This window comes from Pinus tabuliformis, chromosome 5_2, assembly GCF_031772625.1.
Source record: "Pinus tabuliformis cultivar Carrire ecotype Pingquan chromosome 5_2, CPIR1, whole genome shotgun sequence".
NCBI classification, from domain to species: Eukaryota; Viridiplantae; Streptophyta; class Pinopsida; order Pinales; family Pinaceae; genus Pinus; species Pinus tabuliformis.
Window position 1 is genome coordinate 362581655 of NC_142306.1, and position 19681 is coordinate 362601335.

The window sequence follows — 19681 nt, forward strand, 5'->3', positions numbered from 1 at the left end:
TGCCAGACTCTTAAAGTGGGATGTGACCAATATATTTGGAGATTCCTAGATAACCATTGATTGGATAAACAATGACACTTCTTTCACCCCTCCACTCATTTTCAATTGGATGTAAAGTATACTAAAGATTAAGGAGTTTTATCGATCGTTTTCCTTCAATCATTTGTATAGGGAGTTCAATTCGATCGCAGATGCCCTATCTAAGATGTTGGGTGTAGAGCCTGATTATCTTCTGTATTCAAAGGTATTACCACATTGGACCCCAGTTTGTAATGGGGCAGTAACACCGCCTGTAAAATATTCACTACAGGGGAGGTGCAGGGGGGCAGCTGTGACCTTTGGGAGCCACAGTGCCCCTGAAGCTAAAAATAGATGTAAAATTTCCTTGTAAAATGTTTTAATTTTGTAGTTAATTTGGGTTGTTCATTAGGTGGAGATATGACGGTAGAAGTTATGTTTAATTTAGGGTTTTTTTTCCCTAGAAGGCAACCCCTCGCTATATATGAGGGAATTGTATTATGTCTATGTAGATTTGTATTTCTGAGTGAGGAAGAGAGAGGAGATTGAGAGCGAAGAGGGAATTACAACGGATCTATTGTAGGTTGTATCTCTTCAGTTTACTAGATAATATAAAAGGAAGGACTGGATGTTTCTTCGTAGATGTAGCCAAAACTAGGTGAACCACGTATATCTGTGTCTCTCTTGTTTTATGCATTTTCTGTGTTTATATTTTTGCAATATTTTATGTGTTCCATTGCTCTGTAATATATAATTTTTTAACAAGTACTATCAGAGCTGAAGGTATATTTGGTTGATAAACTCATAGGAGAGAAGGGTTCCTGGTTCGAGTGGGAGCAATGACGAAAGATAGTAGGTTTAGGGTCGAAAAATTTAACAGCCAAAACTACCAGCTGTGGATGATGCAGATGGAAGATTATTTGTATCAGAGAGATCTATACCAACCATTGAGCAGAAAGGCAAAGAAGCTGACAAGTATGATAGACATAGAATGGGATATTCTCAATAGAAAGGCACTTGGAAAAATACGGCTGTGCCTAGTGGCGTTGGTAGCATTTAATATTTCAAAGGAAATGACAATAGAGGGTTTAATGTCGATATTGGCCAAACTATATGAAAAACCCTCACCCTCAAATAAGGTATTTCTTATGAAGCATTTATTTAATATGAATATGTCAGAAGGTGGATCTGTTGCTAATCATTTAAATGAATTTAATACAGTTACCAGTCAGTTAAGTTCTGTAGGGGTTACTTTTGATGATGAAATTAGGGCTCTATTATTTATGTGCTGATTGGCAAAAATTTGGAATGGTTTAGTTATGGCCATTAGTAACTCTGTCTCTGGATCTAGTACTTTAAAGTTTGATGATGTTTTTGGTGCAATCCTTTGCGAAGAAATGCGACGGAAAAGCTCCGGTGAGACATTAGGTAATGCTTTGACTGTAGAGACTAGGGGAAGAAAAATGGGAAGAGGAAAGAGCCCTGGATATCGTAGTAAGTCAAGAAAAGGAAGATCCAAGTCCAAATCAAGGATAGTGTGGTGGAAATGTGGGAAGAAAGGACACCTCAAGAAAGACTGCTAGTCTCGGAAAGGAAAAGAAGGAGACGCACAACAAGAAAATAATCATGAAGCGAATGTGATAGATGATGTTTTGCAAGATGCTTTGATTCTTTCTTTAGAAAATATTATTGATGCCTGGGTGGTAGATTCAGGGGCCTCATTCCATGCCACACCTAATAGGAAACATTTTCATGATTATGTTTAAGGAGATTTTGGACAGGTTCAATTGGGTGAAAATAAACCCTGTAAAATCATTGGAATGGGTATAGTTTTCATAAAATAGTAGAATAAGGCATATTCCAAATCTAAAGAAAAATATTATTTCAATAGGGCAGTTGGCAGGTGAAGGCTCTGTGACTACTTTTACAAATAAAACCTGGAAGGTCACTAAAGGATCCCTGGTAATAGCGAAAGGAGAAAAGGTTGGTACATTGTATTTATGCAATGGTATTTCTAATTTTGTTAATGCTTTAACCTCTACAGGAGAAGATACGACATTATGGCATCATAGGCTCGGGAACATGAGTGAGAAGGGGATGCATATTCTTCACTCAAGAAATTTGTTGCTAGGTTTGAAGCATGTTGATTTAAAATTTTGTGAGAATTGTGTTTATGGAAAACAGAAGAGAGTTAGATTCCTTAGAGCTAGGAAAGAAAAGAAGAGCGAAAAATTAGAGCTTGTGCATACAGATGTATGGGGACCTGCTCAGCTATCATCTCTTGGTGGCTCTCGTTATTATGTTACTTTTATTGATGATACAACCTGAAAAACCTGGATTTATTGTATTCAAAATAAATCTGATGTATTTGATACTTTCAAGAAATGGAAAGCTTTGGTTGAAAATGAGACAAGAAAAAGGTTGAAGTGTCTCAGATCAGACAATGGAGGTTAATATTGCAGCAAAGAGTTTGATAGGTATTGTTCATAGAATGGAATTCGTAGAGAGAAGACAGTTCCAGGAACACCACAAGAAAATGGTGTGTTAGAAGGGATGAACAGGACAATAATGGAGCGTGCAAGGTGCATGAGATTGCATGTAGGATTGCCTTTACAATTTTGGGCAGATGTTGTAGATACTGCTATTTATCTAATAAACATAGGGCCTTCAAGTTCCTTGGATGGTGGTATTCCAGAGGAGGCATGCACAGGTAAAAAGGTAAACTAATATTTTTTAAAGACTTTTGGTTGTGAAGCCTTTGTCCACATTAATAAAGAAAATAGAACAAAGCTTGAGGCAAAATCAAAGAAAAGTACCTTTATTGGATATGGTGTTAATGATTTTGGTTATCACTTTTATGATTATGAAAAACACAAAATCATTAGGAGCAGAGATGTCATATTCAATGAAACGGTTTTGTATAAGGATCAACTGCAGGAAAAGAAACAGGAAAAAGAAAAGAAAGAATACATAGTGCTTGACAAGATCACAAAAACAGTGATGGTGTCTAAAAATCATAATGGTCAACATCCAGAACAACAACCACAACAACAACAAGCACCTCAAACACTTGAAAGTGGTGTGAGAAGATCTACCAGGATAAGTAGACCCCCCGAATGATACTCTCCTTTATTATATTATGTATTGTTGACTAATTTTGGTGAACCAGAATGTCATGAAGAAGCAATACAAGTAGAAACCAAGAAGAAGTGGGAGCAAGCTATGAAAGAAGAGATGGACTCCTTAGCACATAACCAGAATTGGGACTTAGTCACGTTGCCTGCAGGTAAAAAAACATTGCAGAATAAATGGGTTTACAAGTTGAAGGAAGAAGATGGAGATAGAAAAAGGTATAAAGCTAGGCTTGTGGTGAAAGGGTTTGCACAAAAAAAGGGTATAAACTTTGATGATATATTTTTTGTTGTTGTTAAAATGACTTCAATCAGAACTACTTTAAGTCTAGTAGCAGCTAAAGATTTGCATCTTGAGCAGTTATATGTAAAGATAGCCTTTCTCCATGGGGATTTGGAGGAAGAGATATATATGCAACAACCACAAGGATATGAGGTAAAATGGAAGGAGAAACTGGTGTGCAGTTTGAATAAGAGCTTGTATGGCTTAAAATAGGCTCCAAGGCAGTGGTATCTAAAATTAGATAGGTTTATGTCTAAACAAGGTTATCCTAGATGTCACTCTCATCATTGTGTTTATCTCAAAAGGAAAAATGATGGAAGATATATTATATTGTTATTGTATGTAGATGACATGGTTGTTGCAGGTTCTAACATGTAGGAAATAAATGTGCTCAAAAGAAAATTGGTGAACTCATTTGCAATGAAGGATTTGGGTGCTGCAAAACAAATCCTTGGTATGAGAATAAATAGAGACAAGAAGAATCACAAATTAACATTGTCTCAAAGTGAGTACATAGAAAATGTGTTGAAAAGGTTTAATATGCAGGATGCCAAACCAATTAGTATACCTTTGGCTAGCCATTTCAAATTAAGTAAGGAGGAGTGTCCCAAGACTCAGGAAGAAATGGTTCATATGTCTAAAGTTCCATATGCATCAACAGTTGGAAGCTTAATGTGTGCAATGGTCTGCACAAGGCTTGATATTTCACATGCAGTGGGAGTTGTAAGCAAGTATATGAACAATCCAGGAAAAGAACATTGGATGGCGGTGAAGTGGATTCTCAGGTATTTGAGGGGTACAACAAATCAAGCATTATGCTTTGGTGGTTCAAACATTTCTCTACAGGGATATGTTGATGTAGATATGGCGGGTGATAAAGAGAACAAGAGGAGCACAACAGGGTATGTGTTTACTGTAGGTGGAACAACTGTTAGTTGGGTTTCAAAACTGCAAAGTGTTGTTATACTCTCAACAACAGAAGCAGAGTATGTTGCTGCTACAGAGGCTAGTAAAGAAATGATTTGGTTACAAAGGTTTCTGGATGAATTGGGTATGAAGCAGGAGTTGGGTAGGTTATACAGTGATAGTCAGAGTGCCATACATCTTGCAAAGAACTCTGCATTTCATTCTAAGACTAAACATATACAACTCAAGTAACATTTCATATGGTCAGCGTTGGAAGATGGACAGTTGAAGTTGGAAAAGATACACAGTAGCCAAAATCCTACAGATGTGTTAACAAAAGTTGTAACCAGGGAGAAACTGAGAATCTACTTAGTTTCAATGGGTCTTCAAGTATGATGAAGAAGATGAGAAACAACCAGCTCCAAGGTGGAGTGATTGTCTAACAAATGAAGCAGCAGTGGAGTTGCTATAATTAGTCTCCAAGTGGGAGATTGTTGGGTGTGGAGCCTGATCATATTTTGCATTCAAAGGTATCGCTGCATTGGATCCCAGTTCATAATGGGGTGGCAACACCGCCCATAAAATATTTGATGCAAGGGGGGTCCAGTGGGGGCGGCTGCTAAAAATAGATGTAAAATTTCCTTGTAAAATGTTGTAAGTTCGTAGTCATTCTGGGTTGTTCATTAGGCGGAGATATGACGGTAGAAGTTATGTTTAATTTAGGGTTTTTTTCCATAGAAGACAACCCCTTGCTATATATGAGGGAATTATATTGCGTCTATGTAGATCTGTATTTTTGAGTGAGGAAGAGAGAGGAGATTGAGAGTGAAGAGGGAATTACATTGGATCTGTTGTAGGTTGTATCTCTTAAGTTTGCTGGGTAATATAAAAGGAAGGACTAGATGTTTCTTCGTGGACGTAGCCCAAACTAGGTGAACTGTGTATATTTGTGTCTCTCTTGTTTTATGCATTTTTTGTGTTTATATTTCTGTAATATTTTATGCGTTCCTTTGCTCTGTAATATATAATTTTTTAACACAAGAATGGTTTGGCCATGAGTATGTGACATATCAAATACTTTGTTATTAGGTGGGGGATACACATTAGATCGGGATTCATTAACTAGTGTTGATGCTTTATCTCCAATTTTTTGTTTATTACCTAAAGGGACATTGTTGGTCTTCTGCACACCTTTTTTTGGGTCTTCTAATTTATTTTTTATTGCTCAACTGATGTGAAAACTTGTTATATCAGCTGGTATTTTTCATAAATCTATTTTGGTTACCTATTTCTGGGTCATTAGGGTATGGGTGGTCTATGTATAATGGATGGTCTGTGCCAACTTGGATACATCAGGGCTTTTTTTGGTTCCAGGGCTTATTGTTGATATATGCATAGTCTCTATACCTTGCTAGTAATTGAGTCTACCTACCTGATCTCCTTGGTAGTGGACTTGCCACAAACCTATCTTGCTCACTCCTTAGTGGACTTGGATTGTTGACTATATTTGCATCACTTGATTCTTCTTTTTTGCTGCTGCTAGTGCACATGGATATCCTTAATTTCCTCATTGTTATCTTTAATCAACAAAGGCATGCACCACTCCTCATAGATTTTGTCTCTGTTCCCTTCATCAACCTACTCACGGAATATAACATCTCTACTTGCAAATATCTTATGAGTAGATGGATTCAATAGTTTGTATGCTTTAAAATCAAAACAATACCCGAAAAATATGCATTTTATGGCCTTAGCATCCAATTTCTTCATATCCTCCTTAGGAATATGTGCAAAATATTTTGAACCAAATAATCTTAATTGACTAACTGCAGGCTTAAAACCATATAAATCCTCAAATGGAGTCTTAAGATCAAGGGTCTTCGTTGGACTCCTATTCTTTAAATAGATTGCAGTATTAATAGCTTCTGCCCAAAAACCATTAGATAGGTTCTTACCTATCAAAATGCTGCATGCACACTCCACCAGAGTTTTGTTCTTTCTATCTGCAACCCTGTTCTATTGTGGAGTGTGAGGTACAATAAACTGTTGAATTATTCCATGGTCCCTAGAATATTTGATGAATTTTCCAAGCTTGTATTCTCCCCCTTGATCTGAGTGGAGAATTTTGATGACCTTCCCTATCTTCTTTTCAACCATACTTCTAAATTATTTAAAATATTCAAAAGTATGGCTTTTCTTTTTGAGAAAATATACCTAGGTATATCTTGTGCAATCATCAACAAATAATTAAAATTAATAATCTCCTGCTAATGACCTTGTCTGCATCGGTCCACATATATCAGTGTGCACAAGTTCGAGTATATCTCTTTTTCTTCTATTTAAATTTGAGGGAAATTCATCTTTATGCATCTTTCCAAGTGCACATCCTTTACAATCAACATGTGCATTTTTTAAAATAGGGAGTCCATTAACCATACCTTGTTTTTGTAGCAACAATAAGTCATGAAGATTGATGTGTATGAATCTTTGATGCCAAAGATTCTCTGCTATCATAGTTGTTGAGTTAAAGCTTGGTGTGGCACGCTTTTAACATTCAACTTGTACAGGCCTCCAACTCATATCCTTGATGCGACTGATTTATGACGATCTAACAAATCATTTATGACACAATAGATTTTATAAAATTCTACCTTCAAGTTCTGATATGAAATCATAGAGACAAAGATCAAATTCTTTTTAATACCTGGTACATACATCACATTCGGGACGCGCCTGATATTACCATCAGGAAATATCACAGGAATGTCTCCATACCCTTTAATATGGTATGCTATGTCATCACCAAGGTAGATATTAGCACCATTTCTAGTCTCTAACCAATGCTTATTACCTGTCATGTGAGTGGAAGCTCCAAAATCCACAAACCAAGTTTCGGCCTCATCAATTTCAACACAGAGAGCAGAATTAGACACAAATAGTTTGAGATCATGATTCTGATCTTTGTCAGCAAAGTGCCCTGTATGTCTCTTCTGTATGTGTCGAGCTTCATCAATATTTTTCTTATAACAATTTATAGAAATGTGACCAAATTTGCCAGAGTAAAAACACTTGGTTCCTTAATCATTTCTAGTCGAAGACATACCTTGGAAAGACCATTTTTGGGGTGTACCACCGCATTTCCTTCCTTCTCCTGGTCTTCCTCTGAAAGGCTTTTTCTTCGCCATCAATGTGAGATCTGCATTCTGAGGCTTCAGGTTCATCCACCTCTCTTCTTCCTGCATCAAGATCCCTGTCAACTCTTCAAAGGTGGGAGCTTTCTCCCTCACTGACATACCTGTAATGAACATTTGATAATCATCATTCATACCATTTAAGGTAATCATGACAAGATCATCATTGGACACTTTCTCTCCTATATCGCCCAACTTATCTCTCATTTCTTTGATCTGAGAGATGAATGCAACAACTGATTCATTCTCCTCCATTCTGATAAAGAGAATATTACTCTTTAGGAACAATAAGAGATTTGTATTATTTATCTCATACAGATCCTTGAGAGTCCCCCAAATATCATTGGCAGACTTACACTCTCTAATGTGAGGGATGATGATGTCCTTCATTGGCATATTCAACAAAACCTTTGCTTTGTTCTCTCTCTTATCCAAATCTTGGATTGCTGCAGCTGTTCCTCCTCCAACTGTAGTCGGATTTGGTTTGTTCCCATTTAAAATTTCCCGTGCACTTGAACCCTTAGGAAATGTCTGCAATTTCAACTTCTAATTTTTGTAGTTAGACCCATCGAGTTTATTTCTCTCATTCAGGTACATTTCTACCATATGGTTATTCATTGTGACAGGATCGATCTATGGATCCACCACATAATCCACAATCTCCAACAATCGATAGAGATGCTTCCAATGATAAAAAACAACACACAAGAGCAACCTTACTATGATCTTGGCCAACAACAAAATTGGATACACTAAGATCGAATCAAGTGACTAAGATCTATGGTTATATGAAATTCCATAACAGAACACATACTAAAACATCAAAGGATCTCGACATCTTCACATCTAAAACAAATTGCATCGAAGCTCCAAAACAAACAATAGCCATGACAATGATCTATACAATGATGCAATGATATTAAACAAGCATCATTAGGAATTTGACTATAATCTTAACATGCTTACCTAATAGGAAGTTCAATGTTAACTTTCTAATAGGGAACTCAACATTAACATTATAATAGGTATGCAATCACCACGGAATAGAAACAACAATGTCATGAACAACACATCTTTGTGGCCCCAATCTCGATTTCACCCCACCAACGTTTAACTTTAACCAATCTACACAATCTGAACTCTGATGATTTCAAGCCTAAAGATAAATCGATCGAACTAATGTAATATGATGTCGAGTGATTTTGATGTCAAAGGATCTCTGCCAACAATGTCAGGAAAGACAATGAACTGTGCCAACAACTGCATCAACGATCTTTGGAATGATCTTGGGACCTATGTGATCAACAATATCTGGAACGATCTTGCGACCTGTATGATCAATGATCTCTGGAACGATATGACTATCAGGAAAACAATCATCGAGGTTATAGCAGCATGAGACCGGAAGAACAAGATCGATTGGGGATTGAAAATGCACCAACACGCAATTCGGAGGTCAGTTCCACGATGATAGCCCGCTCTGACGGGAATATGTGTAGGGAAAGGCCGATCAATGCGTGAATGAGCCTCAAACTCACGATGACCTCCAACCAATTCTCTATTGACCATCATGTAAATGAGCCTTGAATTCTGTGTTGGTCCGACTTGACTAAAAAAATGAGTTTTTCCGTAGCTCCTTCACCGCTGAGACTCTCTCGACGGCGACTCTCTCCAGCCACCAAGGTTCTCAGTTCTTCAGCCACCAAGGCTCTCAGATCAACTAGCCACCAAGGCTCTCAAATGAACTAGCCACCAAGGCTCTCAGTTCTTCAGCCACCAAGGCTCTCAGATCAACCAGCCACCAAGGCTCTCAAATGAACCAGCCACCAAGGCTCAACACATGTTCACAATTCAGCCATAAGGGATCTTGACCGCTAAGGCTTTGCACTGCCACTGGCATTCTCAAACCCCAGGGCTTAATTTTGCCACTAAGGCACTCAATTTAGCCACCAAGGCTCACCAGCTACGATACCATGTTAAAAATGGAAGATGAAACTTATATTCTGAAACTAGTAGCTCACAGGTGAGCAAGCTGCACTTGGAGACTACCCAAGCAGAACGCTCTATTCAATTAATCATAAAAATTAGAAATATATAAGTTTACATCATTTTAGGGAGATTAGAATTGACTCCTAGAAAATAGGAACTAATCCTAATCTAGGACACACACACAACTGTGAAACAAACTCTCTCCAATAATACATATTCTCCATTATTTTCAACTACTAATGAGGTTCAGGTGGTTAGTTAATCTGACTAATAAGAATCAAATGTTTTTTTTAACAAAATGCTTGACAAAAATTAAATCATAGCTCTTTGTTGAGTGGAGAAGATGAACAATATGTTGAAACCTAAAATACTTCTCTTAAAATTTTTACAAGTCACAATATTATTTAAAAATTTGGCTTATTATCTTATTTTGAATTATTTTTCTCAGTTGAAAATGTATGAGTGTAGTTATATAAACGTCAAAGAATAAAAGATGTGGAACAAAAAGCTCTTCTCAATATTCCAAAAGAGTTAAATAGATTACATAGGATATTTCAACAATAAATGACTAGAGTAAAACTCAACAGAAACTTAAGTAATTGAACTTAACTAGAACTGACCATGACACTTGGACTAGCAACTGACTATGACACTTGGACTAATATTCGTGACTCTTAGCAGGTGGTTGGAATTAGTTTCTCCAACATTCCCCCTTAACTACAACCACACAAATTTAAACTAAGATGTCTGCTCATCTATGTCTCAACTAGGTTTACCATTTAAAATTTTGACATCATTTGGATTTCTTTTTTTCTTTTCTTCCAGATCCTATAGCCTCTAAATTGTTTCAAACTATTTGTTTGTTTGTTGTAGGCTTCAAATTTCAAATTCTTCATTTGCTAGTGCAACATTTCTATTGTTCTAGGTTGTCCATGTCTGTCATCTACTTGTTCAAAAGTAGGCTTGTATGTGGACTACTGCCAGATGTCATCTTTTGTTGTGGCCTTTTCAATATAATTTATGTTGCAACAAAAGTCTATAATAAAAATTTATCAGTTCAAGACTCTGTTATCACTCCAGGAAACTCTCCGAGGTTGTAAATCAGAGATGCCTGGTAACATATAATTTTTAATATTGTTCTCTGAAATATTGGAATGAAAGATGGTGTGGATCAAGTCAGATAACCATTTCAGCTCTATTCACACTCAAGGCATGCATGAACACCCCTAACAACACAAGGCTTTAGACTGCTAATGCTCAATAGTTTGTAGATTTAATGGATAGATGGAGAACACTGACTATGCCAGCAGGTTGCATACATGGACCTATACGAATGGCTAGCTACAGGCAGCAAATGAAGTTACTGACTATACCGGCAGATGCATATATAATCACACATATAAATGGCTAGCCATAGGCAGCAAAGAAGCCTGCAAATCTAATATATCAAAGCAGAGATAAGATGACAGTTATCTGGCCTCAAACACACAGAAAACCTGAACAAGTTGTTCAAGTGCAAGCATAGAACAGAAGAGAAATGGACATTGAACATGTAGCAGCAAAAGAAGCTTGTATTACTAAAGACTACAGATGAGAAGCTTGAGAAAACAGGGAAGGAAAAATCTCCAAAAGTTGAACCCCTGTTACATCTTGTTTTCAGCTATTTATAGCTTGTTTACAATGGTCCTCGGCCTTTTGAGGCTTCAGGTGTCTTAATCTATCCTTCTGTCTTGATTAACTGATTGATTCCCTTAATAGGTAGGCATGGCTCGGCAGTTTTCCTCTTCTGACAAAGAAATAACCATACTCTGATATCTTGGGCGACCTGCTGTGATGCATAGGAGCTCCCTCGTGCCAAAGATGCCCCATTATGTTCGTTAGGATGACTGTTGCACTGGCAAGGCCATTAATGCTCCATGATTTCATTTGATTTGGGTTGAGGCATGTAGTGGCCCTTCCCCTTCCCTTTCTGGGTTCTATTTGCCGGCCGCTGTCCCTCCGCCGAATCCTTCTTCTGGTAATAGCTGTGAATGTTTCTTTTCTGTTATTGTGTCTGTCTGGGTCATAAACAGCGAAAACGCTGCGACACTGCTAAATCCCGCCCATTTTTGTTTCACTTGGACTTCAAACATCCTCAAACATGGCATAACTTTCTATCGGGTCCGCCTTTCGGGTCACAGTCGCATATCGCAGCCGGCCGATCCCTTGCTTTTCTTTATATTTGGAAATTCATGAACAATGCTGCAAAACATGAGGAAATCGACTTTGGCGGACCCGAAAATATATGTATTTCACTTCCCGGACCCTTTCGGCTCCGGGCTTCATCGTTATCGGCATTCACTAAGGCTTCCTGTGTATTTCCTTATACATTGACAATACACAAAATACAATGAAAATGGCCCTCGCGCGGACTTGAAATATTATGAAAAATCCTTTACAGTGTCATCGGGTCCGTCCCATCGGATCGGAGGCATGCTATATGTAAAGACCCCGCCCCTCAGAAAACGCCGATAGCGATATTCACCGCGGACCCGATAAGTTATCAAAAAATAACTCATAACGTCGTCGGGTCCGGCCCACCGGCGATCGCTGATATATGTTAAAGGCCCATCCCTTTGTTATCGCCGATAGCGATATGCCGAAGCGATATCGGCGATCGCTCATCGGTAATGTATCATGTCGCTGCCTCTGCCTACTCCGACTTGCGATATGCCGACACGACCTAGACCACTGATCGGCCAGATCCGACGGCTGAGGTTGATGCGGATTCAGAAGCCTGCAAATCTTGGTTTTTATGTGATTTTTTGGGTATTTTGACCTTCCGATAGTGTAATTCTGCCCTCCAAAGGGCTTCCCTCTTGCAACCTCTTTGATCAACGGGCAGCTTTTGTCATGTCTTGATGATTTGAACAGCGAACATGGATTTTGGGCATGACTATAAGCATATTTGCAGCCTTTGAGAGCTTTTTGAATCTATTTTTAATCCATTTGCATAACAAAGCTAACACTGGCTCCTTCTGGGGATGATATCCTCCCTGTGAGGTCTCAAGAACTGCAGATCAATGCCTTTCCTGTAGAAAACAAATTAGCCAAAATTTCCTAGTGTTCCATTGGGCATGGAGTCTACTTTGCTTATACTAAAACTGAAAAAATAAAATATTTATAGTTTTAAGGCCTAAAGACCTTAAATCACATAGCTTTTCAAAAACCGCCCATTAATTGGGCCATCAAAAACTGGTTCTCCCTCCATACTTTTCAGTATGAAGGTATTGTTCCCTTGAATCTGTGAAATGATGAAAGGGCCCGTCCAGAGAGCATCAAATTTCCCATGATTGCCTTTCTTTTCTTTAAATGCATCCCATTTCATAACCAAATCCCCAACCTGCAAGTTGTCCTTCTTTGCCTTCTTGTCAAAGACTTCCTTGATCCTCTGCTGATGTGCTGTAGCTTTTTCAATCAGCTGCTCTCTGATCTGATATAATTCTGTTAAATCAGTAATTCTATTGGCCATAACATCTTCTTCATTCTGCGCTGTTTGGAGAAATTTTGCCACAAGAAGAGTAAGCTGAATTGGAAAAATAACATCAGTACTATATACCATCTTAAAAGGAGAGCAGCCTGTAGATCTTTTGATGGTCACTCTATCTGCCCATAGTGCATATTTGAGCTTTGCATCCCAATTCTTCGTATTATCTTCTAACAGCTTCTTAATAATCCTGATTAGACTTTTGTTAGAGGATTCTGCTAAACCATTCCCTTGAGGGTAATAGGAGGTGGAATGAACAAGCTTAATGCCCATTGAATCACACATTTCCACCAACTCTTTTGCCTTGAAGGCTGCTGCATTATCTGTTATAAGCTTATGTGGGCGACCAAATCTGCTGAAAATGTTTTCTGATAGAAATTTCATTACCATATTATGATCAGCCTTCCTTGTTGGGATTGCTTCAATCCATTTTGTAAAATAATCAGTGGCAACTAATATCCACCTGTGCTGGCCACTGGAGTGCGAGTTGATTTCACCAATGAAATCCAAGCCCCACTGCTGAAAAGGTCCTTTTGCAATTATAGGCTTTAGGGGCAGGGATTTTAACTGCTGCTTTCCTTCAAATCTCTAGCACCTGTCACAAGATTTAACAAAAGCAAATGCATCAGAGAATAAAGATGGCCAATAGTACCCAACTCTGAGAATCTTTTGGGCTGTAGTTCTCCAATAATGATGTCCTCCACACATGTTGTTATGGAACTGCTGCATAACTTCTATTGACTGTTCTTTGTCCAGACATCTTAAAAGCACTCCAGATGGATCCTTCCAATAAAGCGAGCTATCATTGATGCAATATTTCATTGCCTTGAGCTTTAACGTTCTTGCTTGACTTTGAGAAAATTCTGAAGGCACTTCTAGCTTTAAAAGGAAATTAATTATTGCAGCATACCAACTACATGAAGCTAGGTTCTCGGCCACTGACTGTCCTCTCTGTGATTCAGTTGTTTCATGCTCTTCCATTAGACCATTTCCTTCTACATTGAACAAGAAATCGACGTCCAAAGATTTGCAATTTTCTTCAGCCAACAGTTTGGCAAGCCCCTGACCTCTTACCAGCTTGGTAGGCTTCAGCTCTATGTTGAATTCTATCATTTTTGCAATCCATTTCGCTCTTTTTCCATCAGCATCAGGCTGCATTAAGACATCCTTTATTGCAGTGGAAGGCACATATGCAACTATTTTGGAATGCAAGATGTATACTCTGAAAGCTTTCAAAGATTTGATAAGAGGGTATGCTTGTTTCTCAATAATATCATACCTCAGCTCAGCATCCCTTAAGGTTTTACTGAAAAATACCACCACATGCTCTGGGCCTTCTTCATCTGCTTGCAATAAGACTGTTGCAAGGGTGTCGTCAGAGGCAAAAGAAAATATGCGGAACTCCTTGCTATAATCTAGACTAATTAAAGTTGGGGCCTCCATAATTGCCCTTTTAATGGACTCAAATGACTTTCTCGCTACACCATTCCACTTGATCTCTGACCCCTTCTTCAACATAGAGGTAATATGCTTCACAAGTTCTACAAAATTTGGGATAAATCTCCTTACAAAATTAATCTTGCCTAGAAAAGACTGGATGTCCTTCTTCGATCTCGGGAAAGACAAGGTCTGTATCGCTTTGACTCTTTCTGGGTCAATTCAGACACCTACAACATAAACAATATGTCCCAACAACTTGCCTTCTTCTAACGCAAACTGTGACTTCTTAGGATTTACTGAAATCCCAAACCTTCTGCACTTCAAAAACACTTTCTTCAAATGTTGCACATGGTCTTGATGGCTACTGGAGTATACTGTTATATAATCCAGGTAGATAAGGACAAATTTATCCTTTTCTCCCACAAATGCTATATCCATAGCTCTATGAAAGGTGGCTCCAGCATTCATCAACCCAAAAGGCATCTTGGAATACATAAAGGTACCCCAAGGAGTGGTGAATGCAGTCTTCTCCTGATCATCCGGATGCACAGCGACCTGATTATAACCTGAAAAACCATCTATAAAAGACACTACTTTGGCACCTGAGACTTGCTGCAACAAATGCTCCATTTTTGGTAGAGGATAATTATCCTTTTTGGAACATTTATTTAGATTCCTAAAATCAACACATAGTCTGATGTCTCCACTCTTCTTCCTCACAACAACTAGATTGGCCACCCATTTAGAATATCTGAGAGGCACTATGATCTTAGCAGCCAGCAACCTTTTAATTTCTTTCTCAACCAGAGGAAGGAGCATAGGATTCATTGGTCTCAGCTTCTGTTTGAAAGGAATAGTGTCTTTCTCAAGCGGAATTTTATGGTGAATTATATTTTCGTCATATGTCTTCAGGTCGTTGCACTCCCAAGCGAACACATCAGCAAATTGCCTCATTAATTTGTAGTATTCAGCACTCTGGTCAGCAGGTAGATTGGTGGACAGATTTATGAATTTGGGGTGACCTGGACCTCCTATATCATGTTTGCAAACTACAGTTTGATCTTCTTTTTGGGCAGCTTTGTAAGGCACATCATTGTGATCAAACAATCTCTCAAGAGGAATTAGACCCTTAGGAATATGGTTGCTAGGGAGTTGGACTATGCTATTCTTGCCAATCTTATTTCTAAGCTTGGACTTGGGATCTTCTAACAAAGCATCATTATTTTGGTCAATTTGCATTTCAGAAAACTCATCAATGACTTGAAGAAACCTATTTAGCTCATCATCATCATCAAAAACCCTCCAATGGTGGACATTATCAGGCATGGAGGGTCTATACTTCATTTGTACCTCATAAACTAGTTTGGGAGGCGATGGAGGTATAAACAAACTAGCTAAGACAACAAGGGAGTCGGCAAGCTGATTTTGGGCTCTAGGAATATATGAAATGCAAAAAAATTCAAAGAACTCTTTGGTTCTCTATACCTCATCTCTGTACGCTTTTAGCCTTGGGTGTTTTGCCTGGAATGTTTCGTTCACTTGCTGAATTATCAGATCAGCATCTCCGAATACCTTCAACTTCTTTATTCCTCTATCTTTGGTGGCATGAAGGCCCAACAACAGTGCTTCATATTCTGCTATGTTGTTTGTCACCTGAAAAACCAGCTTTAGAGACAATTGAATTGTTTCTTGTTGTGGAGACACTAGCACCACCCCTGCTCCTGCAGTCTCCTTGGTACACGCTCCATCAAATAACATCTCCCAAATCTGACCTCCTGTATTATGCTCAGCTTGAGCTGTTGGTTTCCTGATCTGCAATGCAGCCTTCTGAGATTCTTCTATTTGGAGAATGCAAGCTCCAAAATCAGTGTCCAATGCATATATTGGATGGTTTGTAGGATTCTTCTCATCGCTAATGATATATGCCAGCTGTGCTTCTCTATATAACCTCCTGCTCTCTCCTCCGAACACTGGGACAGTTGCATAAGATAAATCGTTTTGCAATGTTCCACCTAGTCTCTTAATCCACCCTCTAGACAACAGCATGCCAAACTTAGGAGGGACATCTGCCACCACAATATCCATTATCATGCTCTTCATGGGCAGCTGGGTTAGGGAAATGGCTAAATCTTTAATCAATCCCAGACATTTCACCTTCCTTGAATCAAACAAGAATAGGTCATGATATGGTCTGGTGATGTCAAGGCCTAACTCTTCCATGACGGTTTTAGGCATCAGATTGTGGCTGGCACCTGTATCTAGGAGGTAGTTGTGGATAATTTTGTCATGAATGGTCAAGGAGAGATAAAAAGATGGGGAATTATCCTTGGCAGGTTCAATCATTGGGCTTAGCACAACTGCAGGCCTATCGTCTTGCAAATTGACAAAGTCAGTGGAGGTTCGTGTGATCTTCAGCTCGAGAGCCTCAAGGATAGGCTTTCTAAACATCTCACTCTTCACTAGTTCTGTCAGAGGCACAGTTATTTTTAACTTTTGAACTTCTAATTCGAAGCTAAAAGAGAGAGGTAGCTTGTTAGGACTTTTTACCTCTTGAACTGGTGCTTTGAGGGTGACTGGATCAGCTGCTGGTCTTTTTTGTCTGCTATTATGGGTCTCTGTTTGGACGGCAGCTTTTTGGACAGGATTCTCCTTGATATTATTTGCATTTGACCTTAGACTCTATCTTTTCTGCTCCCCAGTTTGCAGAAAAGCCTCTCTGTCCCACCTTTGACTGTCTTGCTCCTGCAGCAAAGACTCTTCGTATGCAGCCAATGTCAAAAAGGCATCACTGCCTTTATCTTCCATACAGAGAATTTCATCCTCATCTTCAATCTGTTCCTCCTCCATGACCACATTCTGGAAAGGAGCCTTAACTTTTTTATCTTCGTTAGTTTCTTTACCCCTCTGAATGATTTGTGATTGTTCGTTGGCTCTTCTAAATGGATTCGGATTTCTTGGTGCAAATGTGCCTGGGAGCCTTGTCTTCCCAGGGTTCTGCTCAATCTCCAGCTTAGAAATTTTAGCAGACAGTGACTCGATCATTCTAGTCATTTTATCAAGTTTGGTATCTGAGGATGAAGCAGAAGAAGCCTCGCCTCTCTGCCTCCTTCTATCAGCGTGAATTTTGAGCTTTTCTGCAGCCATAATGTTAGATTCGACTTCTAGTGCCGCGTCCTGCATTTCAGCTAGGGTGGCACATCTTCTTTCTCTCAACAGCAAACAGAACTCAGAGTCAAAGGCACTGGTGTAGGCAAGTTTGGCAGAGGTGGGGGTAGGCTTTACCTCAGCTGGTATCTTACTATACATACGGTTGAATCTTTTATTAAAATCAGACAAGGATTCCCCATTTTCCCTCTTCAGGTTTCCAAACTCCGTATGATAGTATAGCAAGTCCTTTTTATCTCCCCATTGTTTTAGGAACGTATCATCTAAAGCTTCGATATCTGCTATAGATCTTGGGGCTTGTTCTCTAAACCATTTCCTAGCCTCCCCATCTAGACTTTGGACAAAGACTCTCATCCACACATCATCTTCACTAATATCCAGATTATCAGCATAGCTATAAAATGACTCAAGGTGTTCTTCAGCAGTGACACCTTCAGTCCCAGTGAACTTGGGCATATACTTCTGATATTCTCCAGTGGGCACAGCATTCAAGGGAGTGGGCAGTATTAAAGGTCCATACCTGGCGGCTATGATTCTTTCTATTTTGGTGGGTGCTTGTGGTCCTACCATGTTTGGAATTTGTGGAAGGACACTAGCAGATGGGGCAGTAGGAAATAATGTAATGGATGGCAGAGATATTGGGATGTTTTGGACAGTATGGGAAACTTTCTTTGGACTGAGATTCAAAGGGGAACTAAATGGACAAGGAGCTTTATGAATCTCTGCAGGTACTTCTTCATTAGCAATACTAGGCTTTAAATCTTCAAACTGCGTATCCTCAACTAAAAACTTCTCATGCAGAGACAAATAAGATTTCTGAGGCTTACCTGATTTTGATGCTCCCTTTTGTGATGTTTTCTTCGGGTTAACAATCTCCTCAGGGTCAGGCATTGGGACAGCCGGAGACTTCTGCGGATTTCTTCTAGTATGCCTCACAAACTGAGCCAGAACTTCAAAGTGGAGTCGCCAAAGGATGGCCTTCCTCCAGTGGAGTCGCCAGACAGATGATTACAACCAATGTCTATGTTCAAACCTTGTCTGTCATCAAAGCTTGAAGCTGTGTCGTCTCCCAGGGAAGCTGAGCTTCGATTCTCTTCTCCCCGGCAACGGCGCCAATTATGTTATCACTCCAGGAAACTCTCCGAGGTTGTAAATCAGAGATGCCTGGTAACATATAATTTTTAATATTGTTCTCTGAAATATTGGAATGAAAGATGGTGTGGATCAAGTCGGATAACCATTTCAGCTCTATTCACACTCAAGGCATGCATGAACACCCCTAATAACACAAGGCTTTAGACTGCTAATGCTCAATAGTTTGTAGATTTAATGGATAGATGGAGAACACTGACTATGCCAGCAGGTTGCATACATGGACCTATACGAATGGCTAGCTACAGGCAGCAAATGAACTTACTGACTATACTGGCAGATGCATATATAATCACACATATAAATGGCTAGCCATAGGTAGCAAAGAAGCTTGCAAATCTAATATATCAAAGCAGAGATAAGATGACAGTTATCTGGCCTCAAACACACAGAAAACCTGAACAAACTGTTCAAGTGCAAGCATAGAACAGAAGAGAAATGGACATTGAACATGTAGCAGCAAAAGAAGCTTGTATTACTAAAGACTACAGATGAGAAGCTTGAGAAAACAGGGAAGGAATAATCTCCAAAAGTTGAACCCCTGTTACATCTTGTTTTCAGCTATTTATAGCTTGTTTACAATGGTCCTCGACCTTTTGAGACTTCAGGTGTCTTAATCTATCCTTCTGTCTTGTTTAACTGATTGATTCCCTTAATAGGTAGGCATGGCTCGGCGGTTTTCCTCTTCTGACAGAGAAATAACCATACTCAGATATCTTGGGCGGCCTGCTGTGATGCATAGGAGCTCCCTCGTGCCAAAGATGCCCCATTATGTTCGTTAGGATGACTGCTGCACTGGCAGGGCCATTAATGCTCCATGATTTCATTTGATTTGGGTTGAGGCGTGCAGTGGCCCTTCCCCTTCCCTTTCTGGGTTCTG